Genomic DNA, 16,649 nt, shown 5'->3' with positions numbered 1-16,649 from the left:
ATTCCGTATGAATTACCTTCATCCATGAATTAATCAATGTACACAATTATGAATTATTGCTATTTATATGCATGAATTGATCATTGCTGCCTATTACTATGAATTACTATTGCTATGAATTATTACTATTTATTCTGACGATTGCACTTAGCACACCCCCTGGTGTGAACCCAGAGACCTGCGGCCCATTGGCTGATCTAAATTGCACTTATTCGGTTAGGTGGTTCTCCAAACTAAATTTTTGAGTGACGCCTCCCCCTCCTTCCCTTCCCACTCCTTCTTCGCTCGAAGCTCGACCACCGGACATTGCCGACCACCTCGCCTTTGAAGTCAAGTTCGGAGACCCGCGCGCCTGACGTCCCGGGGTCTCCGAGGGGGGGAATTGTTGCCAAGTAGGCCCCCTCCCCTGCTTTAAGGCCTGCCATGAACTGTGTTAAAGTTTCCTGCGCTACTGTTTCACTGCTGCACAAAGATTGCTTTGCACGTGTGTGCTCTGATACACGTGTCAGTTTCCTGCCTGCGTGTCAATTACCCTTGCTGCTGCTATAGACTGTGTAGTTTACTGACTCCATGTTTGGGTGACTGCACAAAGGACTCTCTTTCTGGGCAGCCCTGCCCTGACCTGTATCTGGACTTCCTAGTGTGCGTTTGGACTGTGTTACAAGTGTGCCCCGTGCCTGCATTGCCATCTGCCACGGACCGTGCCTGTTCCCTGCTTTGGACTGTGTTTTAAAGTGTTGTTTCCCCTGCCTCCATGGAAGTCTGCCTCATATGGGCCCAAGCCGCTGCTAGCAGCCGGGCGCCTGCCGGGGAAACCTCCAGCGAGCCTGGCTAGGCGCTCCCTGGTCAGTTCCCGCCTGGAGCCTCCCGCGAGCCGGTCGCCGAGCTTGCCCTCGCTACCGGGCAGCCTGCTATCCAGCCCCAGCTATGCCCAGCCGGCATCCATGTTCTCAGGCAGCAAGAAGACCCTGGGAAGAAGACTGCTTTGAGAAGCCATTTCGGCGAAGCGGGCACACCACGTCCGCAGCGAGAGCCCCTCGCCCCGCTCTGCATATCTTAGGAGCCGCCCCGGAGAAGAACTAAGTGCTGACCATCCCAAGCACTTAGAGAATGCATCTCAAAGAAACCTCCGCATTCCAGAAGCTGATGACATCAGGACAAGCCCTGTCCGCTGGAACATCCTTTCAGCCCACTTGGATTTCCCCCTCCCTCTTTTGTCCCCTCTTCCTGAGGTGTCACTTATCACAATCTGATTACCAAAGTGGCCCATCCAAGCCATTCAGTAGCCCATTAGACCCTTTGTTTTAATCTGTGAGAACCACCAAGTACAGCACCAGCCCCAGGGTACGTTTTGGGGTATTTAAGCTGGTCTCTCAGACCACTCGGTGCTCAGGCCATTCCCTATCCAGACCTCCTTGCTGTCCGTCTGTGGTCCCAGTGCTGGCATTGGGCCACCCTCGCTGCTGCGTCTCTGCTTCGCTCCAGGATAAGTGAGTATTCCCCCTATCATCGTTGGGAACCAGCTAATGCGAACGTCTCTGTATTTCATACTCTATGTTTCTTAGACCTCGTATGTTCTTTGTATGATTGTGCAAGCTAGGCTTACGCTACACTCAATACACGTGTTTGAACCTTACTCCTTGTCTGCCTCTTTTTCACTAGAGTGTCTGGGATCGGGACCTCCGTAAACATAGGTTATGATCCTCGCTTAATATTAATAGTTACAGACTGCTACAGCTAATTCCCCATTATAATAAAAGAGCAGTTCTGGTAACAGAAGATATGTGTGGGCTGAGATATAGGCCAGGAGAAAACCTGGGGTGGCAAGAGCAAAAAGACCACCCGATGGTCCCCAGATGACCTCCACCCTAGAGCCTGGGAAATGCTGCCCTCAGTTTCCTATCAGGGAGAAAAGAGGAAGTCACAGGGGCCCTGGGCAAAGCCATGTGTCAGCACAGTTCCAGAACATCTGTGAGTCCAGATATCCCGCTGGGTCATGAGGCAGGACCACCCACCCACCCACGAGACCTGAATTGAGGGGTTCCAAGATGACCATAAATGGCAAGGTGCCCCTATAACAAGGCAAAGGTGGGGAGAAAAGGAGAGCAGATGGTAAAGTCTAAAGTTCTCTGAAATGAGACAGATTGCCCTTGAAACGCTGGAAGGCCCAGCCAGCCCTTTGCGTGGGTGTGAACGGGAGGCTGTTCGGCTGTGGGTGTGCTTGGATGTGAGTATGAGCCCTGCTTGGAGTGAGGGGGTGTTGTGTAAACAAGAAAGCAGCAGTTGTGTTGTTGAAGCACACTGGAGGCCTGTCTCTTCCTGGTACCTCAGCTCAAAATATGAATCCCAGTGCAAATTGGTGGTTAGGCACTGGCAGGTAGAGCTCGATCACCTCTTTCCACTCTTCCAACCCTCATTAGATTTGTATCTAACCTCCTGAGGCGCTTGGGCAAATGCCGGATCAAATCTGGGGCTTAACCTTTGTGCCAAAATGCACTTTGTTGAACGTAAGCGCTGGGTTGGCTCACAAATGTGTATGCTGCAATGAATGTGGTAGCCTGTACATTTATAAAAGAATTTTTATTTATGTCCTTTATAGTCCACCTGATAGTAATAACATACTGTGTAAACTGTTCTGAGAGGGCGTTAAGTTGTCCTGAAGGGTGGTATATAAATCAAATGTTATTATATTATTATTTCTCACTGAGACTCAAGGCGAATTGCAGAGTGTGAGATTAGTACAGTCAATATCAGGGACATTTCCATAAACAATGCCATAGGGTTAATAAATACAAGCTTACAAAGACAGAACATTAGCAAGAATCCAATACAGAGTTGCAAGAATGCTGAAACGGAACATAAGCAATTCTAGGACTGACACGAGACAACGTGAAGCACAGGTAGCGCATAAGAGCACATATTTAAAGCAGCAGATAGGACATAAGGCAACATAGTGGTGAAGTCTATGGTCCCTAACTCCTTAGCGAAGCATCTGAGACCCTCCCTCCCTACAATACAGCCCTACAATACAGGCTTTCTGCAAATAATGGAAAACCGAATTATTCAAAAAGGCTTTTTATTCAGATAAAAGCCTTTTTGAATAATTCGGTTTTGCACTGTTTGCAGAAAGCCAGGAGAGTGGGGGCTCTCCTGACCTCCTCAGGCCGGTCGTTCCGCAGGGCAGGGGCCACCCCAGAGAAAGCCCGTGTATGGGCTGCTGTTGATTTCACCCATGTGCAGGCTGGCACCTGCAAGAGACCCTGTTCAGTTGAGCGCAGCTGCCATGGAGGAACATAGGGAGGGAGGAGGTTTATTCAACTGCTCTGCGTGGACAAACCTCAGCCCAACGCTGCCCACCTGAAATACAGCAATTTTCAAGGCAGGACTTCCAAATCAGTAGAGAAACCTGAACCTGGGACACGCAGCGTGCGTCTGTTTCTGGAAAGAGGAAGCAATTTAAAAGGCAAACCAAAGGAAGCTGGAGTGAATCAACACTTGAAAGACTGAGGCCCTTTATTCTGTCACTGTCAGCTCCCTGAGGCTGAACTGCCTAATTGACGGACTCTTCCTGCAATTGAGGCCATTCTGGCGCCAGATTTCAGACACTTCAGGCAGTGCTCTGCTCCTAGGAGCTTTGTTTTAATTGATTTAGTTTATCTAGTCAGTTTATTTTATCTAGTTTTAATTAGTTTTATTAGATATATTCAGTTTTATAGCTGGATTTGTTAGCCAACCAGCAGCCACAACTCCCCCCCCCCCGCTTCCCTCGCCTGTTAATCAGGAAGGGGAGAGCTGTATATAGACGCTGGTTAGCTTCTCTCTATCTCTATTAACCTCTTAACTCTTTGCCCTTTTTCTAGCTTTCATATGCTCTGCACATTATATATTGTATGTTAATTTCTATTTTTAGAAATTATATAAATGAGTTTATTTTGAGTTTATAGATATTGCATATTTATTAAATGAGGCGCTTTGGTACTATCTCTTTAAAAGTCTCTCTCCTTGATTTTCCCTTCCTATTCTCTCTCTGTTCTGGATTTTCGTTGATGTCCTGTTGAGATTTTTACACGTGTCATTCTCTTCAGTCATGAAAGTTAATCTGTTTGTGTTTAGTTGGAGACAACTAGTTAGCATAAGACCAGTTAGAAGTAGAGTTGTTCTTCCTGCCAGGGTAAAAGGGGAGTTGCATGCTTAATGAACAGAGCTAGGATCGATTATTGGCTGACCAGGTTTATTGGGGGGCAATTGACAGTCTTTCCTTTACTCGGACGCCATCACTCTCCAGTGAGTTAGACCATCATTTCCAGCACGCAAGGATGTCGGAACTGAGTTAGCTCTTCTTTATTTTACCTCCAATGTAACCTTTATTATTTTTCCCTTTATGTAGTAAACATTTATTTTAGAAGCTGAACTCACACGTGTCTCTGTGATTCTTTATCTGCTGTGCAAATTCTCTACTCTGCAACTAAATATATCCAAAAAGCCCCCCCCCCCCCGCTCCAATTAGGTGTGATTGGGGTGAAGAGCAATTTAGAGAGCTTTTCGGGGCTTTCATGTTTTCTTTATATTTATTTTGATAAGAGTAAGATAAGAGTAAATTGGCTTTTTAGCAATTAAGCAAGGGCTTCACTTAATGTTAAGTTTGCCGCAATGGTGGGGCGCCTGCTGTCCTCTCTTACTTTGCTTGGTTGCATCCTCCTTTACTCACACCCAGCTCTGTTTGTAAGTTGTTCATAATTTGTTTTCGTTCATTTTAACTTGTTTCTAACTTCTTTGTAAACTAGTTTAAAATTTGGCTGTTGTAGGTTTTCCGGGCTGTATTGCCGTGGTCTTGGCATTGTAGTTCCTGACGTTTTGCCAGCAGCTGTGGCTGGCATCTTCAGAGGTGTAGCACCAAAAGACAGAGATCTCTCAGTGTCTCTGTCTTTTGGTGCTACACCTCTGAAGATGCCAGCCACAGCTGCTGGCGAAACGTCAGGAACTACAATGCCAAGACCACGGCAATACAGCCCAGAAAACCCACAACAGCCATCGTTCTCCGGCCGTGAAAGCCTTCGACAATAGTTTAAAATTTGTTTTAATGTTGGGGCAGGGGTAGACAGGGTTGGGTATTTATTTATTTGTTTATTTACTCCTCTCTGGGTAAGGGGCAGCAATATTAAAAGCACTGGTTTTAATATAGAAGAGTTTATAGAAGAGTTTATTATGAACAAGCATAAACGCCCCTTCAAGGACCTTATGTCTCCCTCTCCTAAACAAAGGAGGGCAGAAGACCCTCTTAGACACCACTATAATTTTGGAAATAGTTTTAAGGCCTTACAACTGACTACGGATTACCTTCCCTCATTCCCATAATATAAATGCGGCTAGTGCCCAAAACCTTCTGAATGATTTCTCAACTAAAGAGGGAGCCACAAATTCTGATGATCTGCAGAACAAGTTTCGTAGATCTGAGATCCCCAAGAATGGGGACTCAATATTGAATCTGCTAGCATTATAAACTTTTCTTATTGCAGATACTTTAAATAAAATTTATGGGAAAATAGACTGTCTCTCCACTCAACTTTTAACAGCAATCCAGGGAAAAATTGGGAGAAAGCACATGATTTTATGAAAGACTCTTCTTCTGCTCCTAACCCCTGTAGAATTATCTTGGATATTCATTGCTTTAGAGGGGAAATTATTAATTGGAGTAATAAATGGCTCATAAAGGAGCATCTAGCATTTCTTCTGAATTTACACCATTTCAATTGATTTAAAGTGTTACGACAATTTGTCTTGTAACCTTCATTCTTACAGGTTAATAATCTTATTTTATTCTTCAAAACTTCCATCCTCCTGTCCAGGTTCTCTTTGAAATTTCCCCCCAAAGAATCTAAACTATATAAAAAATATAGTAGTAGACCCTTAATAGCTAGAAGGCAGGCCCCTAAAGCCCCATCGAGTCCATTGCTCGACTGAACTGAACCACCCGGAGGCCAGAAAAGTGTCTGAACCACAAGGGGTGCGAAAATTCAAAACTGTACTCTGATACCTTCAAAGGAAATTTAGCTGGATGCTATTGAGACCTTCCCTATAGTAGAACAGACCAATTTTATTAAGAAATTTGAACAACTACGAGATCATTTGATTAAAATTCAACAGAGGAACACATTTAAACTGGCTGTAGTGACAAAAATAATTATAAGAATAATAAGAGTTCAAAACCAGCAACAATACATACCATTTTAAACAAACAAACAACCTATGAGGAAACCAGAAGAAAGGGGGACCCCCCCTTTGTAAAGCCACGAGAGGGATTATTCCTTTCCTTGTAAAGAAACTATCTCGTGTCTCTTCAACATCTCACTCTTCAGTTCCAATACCCCTTGAACCTAAAATTCAAATCCACTCAGTGAATCCAAATGTTGCTTTTTCAGCCAATCAAATTGAATATGCCACTCCTGAAAGTCAATGACAATGCACTTGTGTGTGTGTGTGTGTGTGATGTGCCATCAAGTCACCTCCAACCTATGGCAACCCTATGAATGAAAGGCCTCCAAAATGTCCTATCATTAACAGACTTGCTCAGATCCTGCAAACTATCTGCCCAAGGAAGGCTTTTTTGACTCCATTTCTGTATTTGTTCTTTTATACGCCTATACGTACTATCATAATTATAATGTTTTAACTTATCTAGATTTGTTGGTCTCTATATCCCTAGATATCTCCATTTTTCTTTTACTCAAGTACATGGGAAACTTGATTTCAAAACTATTTGGACTGTGGGATTAATTTTGATAGGATATATCAATGACTTATTCTGGCTGACCCTTAGTCCCGATAAGGAAGCATATTTATCTAGAATTAATTGTAATTCAAGTAGTGAGGTATGAGGATCCGAAAGGTACAAGATCATATCATCTGCATATAAACTTAATTTTTGCTCCACCTGTCCTTTTATAAGCCCTTAATTTTGGTGTTCTAATTTGCTCTGCAAGGGGCTCCATCGCCATAGCAAACAATACTTCCCCTATTTATAATTCCCCCCCCCGAAAATACATTGTTTACTTTTAATTGCTGCCACTGATTTTTTTATACCAAGCATTTACTGCAGTCCTCATTCTTTGTCCAAAACCTATTGCTTTTATTAGTTCTTTAATAAACCCTATTTCCAAAGTGTCAAAAGCTTTTTCTGTATTGACTGCTAAAATGACAGAATCTTGATTCATGCTGCTGTAGCACAGTGGTTAAGTGGACTGGCTGTGAATCAGCACTCTCCTGGTTCGAATCCCACTACTGCCATGAGCTCAGTAGGTATCCTTGGGGAAGCCACTCCTCTCGAGACATGGGAAGCCACCGAGCTGCACAGACGGAGCCTTCATTAGCTCCTGAGTTCTAACTTGCCAGAGGCATTATATACAACGCCGAGGGGTGCCATCAGCTCCCTGAACAACCTAAAGCCGTCAGATGAAGATTGGAGAAGGGAGGAAGAATCTCATACGGCTTGGAACAGCATGATTGGAGTAAGTCAGAAGCTTGGAATAGCCATAAACTCGGCTCCCACACACTCCACTTTCTCTTTCCCAGTCTGTTATTCCCTCCCTTATCTCCCTTTCCCACTATGAAGATCATTTGCTAAGAAGTATTCAATGTACTACAAGATCAAGGCAGAAGAATAACCTGCAACACGGAGCCATAAATATCCTCATTTCTCCTCCCCCACCCCCTCCTGTCGCCTCCCGGCTCCTTGGAGAGAAGAGGGAGGCTGAGACAGATAACCAATCTGGAGAGGGGAGATAAGAACGGGGTATGGAAGCAATCAGATGTTATAAGACTGCATTTAAAGTAAAGGTTTTTAAAGTCTGTGGGATCTATTTAGAGTAACTGCGTCATACTGGAGTGGCCTCTCCATCTTGGAATAATTGCTTATACTGAACTGTTACCGGGAAAAAAACTGGATTTGGCTGTGTTTTTTATGGGAAAAAGTTTTTCTTTTCTCTTTTTTGGCCATGTGTGAGCTAAACTGGGCACTCCCATTTTTTAAAAAAATCTTCTTGTCTTTTTCTTATCTTTTTCTTTGTTCTGTAATTGATAGCAGAAATTAAACAACTAGAGATCACTTCTAGGAATACAAGCAGTACAAGAGTATATGAGCAACTATTAGCCAAAAGGAAAATTTTTGAAGCTACAGAATCAGACCAGATACAAAAGCAATTATTATATTTGAGACCGAGATTTTGGTTAAATATGCCAAAGACCTTAAAAATTTTAGCTTGGAGAATCAAAGAACACAAACTGGCTAGAAAGATAGATCTCTTAAAAGATGATAGAGGTTCATACTACAGACTGCAGAACAATGATTTCCCCCCTTAAGACCGCTTTGAACACATCCCATACAATACTTGGGGTGATTCCATTCTTTCTATTTTCCTTTAAAATTATTAATTTCTTGTATTAGCTTTACTCTAATCTCAGCTTTCAATAAAACTGAATTATTTAGCCTTCACATATATTGTTTATGTGCTTCTTCCAGCTTAAATAACTGACAGTCCACTGGTGCATGGTCTGCCCACAGGGTTGGTCCAATCGGGTTCCCCATATGAACCCCAGAGGACTCTTTGTTCTAATGATAAATATCTGCTGAAGGTCCCTGGCCCCAGGGAGGCCCGCCTGGCATCGACCAGGACCAGGGCCTTCTCGGTCCTGGCCCCACCCTGGTGGAAGGCTCTGTCCAATGAGACCAGGGCCCGGCAGGATTTGTTATCCTTCCACCGGGCCTACAAGATGGTGCTGTTCCGCCAAGAGTACAGGCGATGCTAGGTGGAGCCCCCTGGCCAGTTGAGTATAGAACATGCCCTCCCTACTGGTAACAACTCCCATCTATTAAATATTCCCTGCTAAGATGCTCTGGAGATGGTCAAAGGATGGTCAGTTGGATTATTGTGCCGCTATGTATATGTATTTTAAATATGTAATTTTGAATGTTTTATGGTTTTTAAACTGGCATTAACTGTTTATTGTAATTTTAAATGGTATGTTGGTTGTAATCTGCCCTGAGCCTGCTGGTGTGGGGAGGGCGGAATATAAATCAAATATGAATAAAATAAAATAAATAAATATCTGACTCTGATATTAAATTAAGTAAATCCCTAGAAACTAATAAATCAATATGAGTGTGTGGCTTAAATCTAGGGGAATAATATGTATAGTTTCTAGAATCCTGATGTAAATGCTGCCATGTGTCTACTAACTGAAAGCCAAAAAATAGTTCTAGTAGCTTTGTTGGTTTCTCACGGCTATCAGCTCTTATCTGTTTTACTTTAGATCTAGCTATAATTTTATCAGCAACCATATTAAGGTCCCTGCCTATTATCAAAGAGCCTTTTTGAAATTTCTGAAGCTTGAACAATGACTCCTCTATAAAAGAGGCTTGTTTGTTATTCGGAGCATACAATGAAGCAAGCGTCACTGTGCTGCTCCAGCAGCAATTATCTGAACATATTACTTAGTATGTACTAGGACTAGAATATATGCCTGTAGTTTTAAGAGAAGTGCATCCTGGGAGTTGTAGCGCCTTACCCCACAGGTTTCAGTTCCTGGGGCATTCAGAGCCCGCCCAAACTTGTTAGGGCCACTTCCTACTTTGTTCATTCACACCTTGGCAGGGAGAGGAGCAAGTCATCTCTCTTTTTCCCCACCACATTCATTGGGTCTATAAAGCTCCACCAAGTGCCTTTATCCGTGAAAGACGCACTCTCTCCTTTCTTATTTAGTAGAACTGTGTGGCGTGAAGAAGTTAAATAAAAACCGTTTAAGTTTGTAACCTGTGCATGTGCGTTGACACTTGATGACAAAGCGCTGGGATTCCCATCGATCTTCTCCTTCACAAAGATAAATCTTCCCATAGGAGCTCTTTCTACTTCCTCACCCTTGAAAACTATTGTTCTAGCTATCAGTATTGCACTGCCTCTAGATTTAGGTGCACCACTAACATGATATTGCTGATAGTCCTCTCACATTTTGGAATTGTATATTATAAACTGTTGTTTTACAATACATTACCTTATTTTGGTTTCCTGTATGCTTCCTTTTTTAAATCTGAGCTAACTATTACAGTACTAACAATTTACCTTGAGACACTCCCCCAAATCCAAAAATATGTAACTTCCCAAAATTGTAAACTTTCCAGTTCCGAGGTCAAGTGCAAAACAATCCCAAACTTGTTCTCCCTCTTACTTCCACCCCCCCTCCCCCAAACACCCTCTCCCTCAAACCCTTCCCCAAAACAGAAACCATACCCTGTCAATAAATCTATATCTTATCAAATTATCTTATATCAACATTACTGTTCAAAGAAACCAAATAATTATCAAATATCGAATTATTTTAAAGAAATCGTTATTAGCCTCTATTAACTTCTACTTAATCTGTTGTTATTATATTAAATAAAGGGTTATTAGGAGATGCAATGAAGTTCGAGTTCACCATTCCTTTTCTTTCAATAATCGTTGGTTCTAACGAAGAGCTCCTTTCTGGCATATTACCCGGCTGCTCCAATGGTGCATCCGTGGGGGCCGGATACAAACCTGTTGGATGATTTTTAGCTGCTGAGAGTGCGGTGGCATGACAGAGGCACTGATTGGCTCTGGCAAGTCTGAGGGTATTCCTTGGTCCAATGTTATTGGAGAAGTCTGGTCCACAGTGTTAAGGTGCAGAGCATCAGCTGTTTTGGGTGACTTCCTCCCTTCGCTTCCAGCAAAGGCATATAAATTCTGAACCACGGAGTTCCTGAAGTGTCTTTGGAGCTTAACCCCGAATGTTTGGAGCAGCAATGCCGAAGAATACAGGAGTGATGGGATTCCATTAGATTGAAAGTGCAAGAAAACACGTTCACAGATCCCTAATCCTGAGAGTTTTTCCAGTTTAGAAATATCAGTTGCTGAAGTTGCCAAGTTTAAAAGGGTTGTGAAGTGGTTTGTTATCTTTTTCCTGGAAGACCAATCAATATATTTTCCTTTGTAAGGAAATATTTTTACTGCAATACTTTTTTGGTTATATACTAAGTTTTGAGTAGTTTTGTTTCCCCAAAGACTTTTAGCAGGGTAAATAATCTCCTTACAAAGTATTTGTTCCCTTCAACAGCATTAGCAGTTGAATGGTCACACTTTTAGGAGCTTCTGCAGAGCTGGCTTTAAATTTCTGTTGAATCTTTACAAGGACATGGTCGGTTTGCTTTACAAGGTCCTTAATTGTTTTAATTTGTATAAAAATATTTTGAACTGTTTGAGCCACCAGTCCTGTTTGCTGGCCTAAAAGGTCCACCTCCCTATTCCTTTTGATTCTGTGCCTCCAGCGGGGGCTCTTGTTGCTCCTCCTGCTGCTGCTGCCCCACTGAGGGCGAATGTGAAGAACTCACTTCCGGATAGTTTTCTCGTACTACGTTTAAGACTGACTGGCCCATTAGGCAGCTCTCTCCTTTTCCTCCTTGTCATCATTAATGTCTGTCTCAAGGCTAGAAAATCTATTGTGTGTAGTTATCAAATAAAAAACCCCTTCCCTTCTTGACTGCTTGCTTAGAGGAGGGGAGCCTTCTTCCTTGTAGGGACACGTCCTTATTCTCCCCCTAGTAAGGTGAAATTAGCCCACCAATTCTTACTCCTCTTTTCTCCTTTCATTAGTGTCTGTCTACGGACTCCATACTCACTCCCAAATCTATTGTATAAATCTGAGTGCCAGCATTTCAAACACAGGCATAAACACAGAAGTACACTGGGAGGAAAACACCAAACCAAACAGTCAAGCAGCAACCACATCACAACAAACTCGACAACAGACTCCACAGCTGCCAAGATTGTAAGTCCAGGAAGTCAATAATAAAAGCTCTAAATAAATGTAGAGCCTTAATTGGCTTGTTATTGTTGCTAGTGTTGTTATAATCTTAGCAGATAAGGTGTACTTTCAACTGCAGTACTACAGCTTGCCACTCTGCGCCACGGGGCCTGCTAAAAAGTAATAGCGCAAAAAACACACACACACAACCCCATGGCTTTAAAATGTTATTTACTATTAAAACCTTTTGAAGAAAGAAGAAGTTCCTAAAAGGGGAGAATTCAGGCTTGATTTGATCTAGTACCCACTTACTTGTCTTTTTGGCTGTCCATGGTATCCACACAACTCTCCTCCAGCACCACATTTCAAATGAATCCATTTTTTTCCTGTCAGCTTTCTTCACAGTCCAACTTTCACATCCATCTATAGCAATGGGGAATATCATAGTTTGGATTATCTTGATCTTGGTTCCCAGAGAGACCCCTTTATCATCCTTAAGGGTCTTCTCTAGCTCCCTCACAGCTGCTCTTCCAAGTCTCAATCTTCTTCTCATTTCTTCAAATACGCTTGTAGTAATATTAAAATACTAAGTTGGAATGTGGCTGGCTGGAACACCAAATGTCTCTTTTCAGAAGTGAACTATTTTTAATCTACTTTTGATATTAATACAAGATACTTGGTTAAGTAATCTCATAACCTTCCCAGGATATATTATCTTCTTTAAGGAGGCCCAAAAAGGGGAGAATGGGGGAAGGCCAAGAGGCAGGTTGGCCTGTCTTGTTTCATCTGCCCTTAATATTTCTGGATCGGAAGCGGTGGCCTCTTTTGACCTGACTTAGGCTGTTTTGACACAATTGACTGATTTCTCTTTCATAGTAATGTCAACTTATATCCCCTCAACTCAAAATCATTATGTTCTGGCCTCTTACGGGTCCTCTTTTTTTGGAAATCTATGATACTCCATCCCATATTGGTTCCATAATTATCCTGGAGCCAGGCTGGAAATGCAGCCAGAGAGGATTGCCAGGGGCTGTGACAGCTGTGCTCCCAAATCTCCCTGTTGAATTGCTACCTGCCTGAAGGAAAACAGAGGCATCTGCAGTGATGAGAAGGGGCTTGACCTTGTGCATGCCAGAGCCAGGTCTGCTGCACTCTGGGAGGTCCGTGGCCCCATGGGGGTGAGTGAGCAGGAGACCCCTCTGAGGCACAGGCTGCTGGCATCCCAGTGAGACTTACCCACCCTGTGAGGAAGTGCGCTTGACTGCATCAGCTTGCTTAGCTCCTGCCGTTGCTGTTGCTTGGAGCTCTGATCCTACGTGGGAATTAGTTGCTTGGCCACTTTAACGGGGGAGCACAGAGAGCCAGCTCCCAGGCATTCTCACTCACAGTTGTGCCTGTCCTCTGCCCAAAGGGTGGGGGGGGCGGGGTCAGTTGAAGGATTCCGCACCCAGCCCTGTTATGAGCTACATGCATCTTCTGCCCCACAACCAAGGTGGATCTGCCAAGTATGCTTCCTGGGAGCCCCCGCTTTATTAGACATGAACTATGGTGCCTAGGGGTCAGGGCCAGGCCATCCTGTCCAACATGCCTGCAGCCACCCCGCCACCTCCTGCCAGTGTCAGGCAAACATCGGCAGGCGAACAGAGCAGCCGGTGGGGGGGGGGAGGGTGCAGGCTTAAGCTTGCAGCCTCCCCGCCACCTCGTTCACCCGCTGGTGTTGGGGCCGAGGAGCTCCATCAGCAGGTGAACGGAGCGCCGGCGGGGAGGTGCAGGCTTAAGCCTGCAGCATCCCTGCAGCCTCCTTTGCCCACCGGTGTTGGGGCCGAGGAACTCCTTGGCCCTGACATCCATGGGTGAACAGAGCGCCTGGAGGGGAAGTGCAGGCTTAAGCCTGCAGCCTCCCCGCCGCCTTGTTCACCCACTGGTGTCTTCTAGAGCTTCTGGGGTACCTAGGCAGAGGTTTTTGAAACCAACATCAGGATTAAGTCAGATAGATTGCGATGGGCAACGGAGTACACTCCCCTATCCAAACGCCCGAATGCCATTGTTCGCCGTCACTGGCCTTTGGTGTCAGATATAAAAGGATGTGAATTGCCACCTACCATAGGCTATAGGCGAACTAAAAACATCAGGGACATTTTAGTCCATTCAGATTTGGCAAGGACCCAGGCGATGGCAGATATGCCAATGGGGAATGACAGATGTGGGCATTGTGCTGCGTGCCCCCCCGATTTTGGAAGGGACTTGCGTTGTTGCGCCATCTACGGGGAAACAAGTGCAGATCAAACATTTCTCAACATGCCAGACTGCTGGGGTAATTTATCTCATTATATGCCCATGCCCCAAATTGTATGTGGGAAATGCCATTGCAGGTTTGGATCCTTGTGGGTTTGGATCCTTGAGCATGTATCAAGGATCAGAAATAACGTTCAGGAAGCCCCTTTGACTCGGCATTTTATGGAGCAACATCACAAGGCATTGGATATGAAGGTAGCAGTTTTATTTGTGGCATGTGGAGGCTCTGGTCAATATATACCTAAAGAATTACTTAGAAGGGAAGCCCAGTGGATTTTCTTTTTGAAAACTTTGAAGCCACAGGGTCTTACTAATGAAATTGTGCTAAACAGCTTTTTGGGATAAGTACTTAGCACAGGTTGCTGTATCTTTAATTTTAGTGAAATGGTCAGGATAGAGTTACTATATAAGTGAGTAAGAACCAGGAGGGGGCAAGCTAGATTCTCGCGTCAGCGTCACCCTCTGGGTTCAAAGAAAGAATTGAAGACTTGTATGGGTAAGCATGGAGATTTATTTAGACTTGGTTGTAATTCTTTATCAGAACATCACTGGCACTGTTGGCATGATGGTATGATGGATATCGCAGTGAGCCGTGGTTGCCCCTGAGGAAGTCTGTGAGACGAAATCTGATGTTCCAGCGGGCCTGTTCGGGCATTCATCTCTGTGGATCCCTAGTTCAGGAAATAAGCTGAAGATATCTGCAAAAAGGAGAAAGACAGAAAATCAGAACATCAAAAAAGGACATAAAAATACTGACACTCACTTTGCGTTCTGAACTCGGAGTTGTCATCCTGCTTCCTTTGAAAACACGGAAGGGGGGTGTTTTGTCCCTCTTGGATTACTCTTTTGCATTTGAATTGTGTGTTTATTGGTAACAGGAGTGGAGCAGATAGCAATGCACCCCCCCCCCCCCATCTTAACCCAGGTGGTATTAGTAGCAGAGCAGGTGGCAATGCCCACCCCCTGCCTTAATCCAGCTGGTATTAGGAGTGGAGCAGGTGGCAATGCCCACCCCCCTTCAGCCAGCTGGGAACAGGCGCAGAGCAGGAGGCAATGCCCTTCTTCCCTTCACCAAGCTAGGATAAGGAACAGAGCAAGTGGCAATGCCTCCCCTCTTCAACCTACCAGAATAAGCCACTGAGCGGGTGGCAATGCCTACCCTGTCTTCACCCTGCCGGAGTCAGGAGCCAAGCATGCAGCAATGCTTGCCCCCCCTCAACCTGCTGGAATCCAGAGCAGAGCAGGGGGCAATGCCCACACCCCCTTCACCAGCTGGGATCAGGAGCAGAACAGGTAGTAAAGCCCGCCACCCACTTTCACCTGTCAGGATCAGCTGTGGAGCAGAAGGCAATGCCTGTTCCTCCCTTCACCCAGCTGGGAGCAGGCTTGGAGCAGACAGCAATGCCTGCCCCCTTTCACCCAGCCATAGTCAGGTGCAGAACTTGAGGCAATGCCCCCCTTTACCTGGCATGTATCACACTCGGAGCAGGTAGCAAAGCCCGCCACCCCTTCACATGGCCAAGATCAGGCAGATCAGGCGTGGAGCAGATGACAATGCCCACCCCCCTCCTTCACCAGCTGGAATCAGTGATGGAGGAGGAGCAAATGCCTGCCCGCCTGCCCTCCCCTTTCTAGAGCCCGTTGTAATTTTTCCCACAACGGGCTTTGTTGCTAGTCTAAAAAATATTGAAGGAAAAAGTGTTAACAGCCTAACTTGGGCATGGTTGAAGATGGGTACAATCAAGAAAGAAACTGAAGGTCTGATCTTCGCAGCACAAGAACAAGCATTGCAAACGAATGTTATGAAAGCCAAAATTCAGAAAATCAGTGAAAATCCAAAATGTCAACTTTGCCAGGAGAAAGATGAAACTGTCTCTCACCTTATCTCTGAATGCAGCAAAATTGCACAGACGGACTACAAAGCTAGATGTGACAGGGTTGCAAAGCTGATTCATTAGTCATTATTATGTAAAAAGTATAACTTGCCAGTATCAAAAAATTCATGGGAACATCAGGTGGAAAAGCTGCTAGAAAATGAACAAGTCAAGATCTTGTGGGATTTCAGAAGTCAAACAGATTGGCACCTTGAACATAATACACCAGGCATAACAGTTGTGGAAAATCGAAAAGTCTGGATAATCAACATTGCAATTCCTGGGGATGCCAGAGTCGAAGAAAAGAACAAGAAAAAATGAGTAAATATAGAGATCTGGCAATAGAAACCACCCGACTATGGAAGAAGAATGCAACAGTAGTCCCCATTGTCATCAGGGCACTTGGAACCATCTCGAAAAACTTTGCAATTCATATGAAAAAAACAGCAGCTTTCTGACGTAACACCGACAGAACTGCAAAAGACGGCTCTGCTTGGAACAGCGTACATATTATGCCAATATCTGGTTGATACTTTGGTCTCTGGAGGAAACTTGTATCAGCTTAGCAAGGACAATCAATAATAACATGTGACCTCTGCTTATCGTTGTTTCGAATAATTCAAATAATAATAATATTCGATTTATATACTGCCCTTCAGGACAACTTAA

This window comes from Eublepharis macularius, chromosome 5, assembly GCF_028583425.1.
Source record: "Eublepharis macularius isolate TG4126 chromosome 5, MPM_Emac_v1.0, whole genome shotgun sequence".
Lineage (NCBI taxonomy): Eukaryota > Metazoa > Chordata > Lepidosauria > Squamata > Eublepharidae > Eublepharis > Eublepharis macularius.
This window is presented reverse-complemented; position numbering follows the sequence as displayed.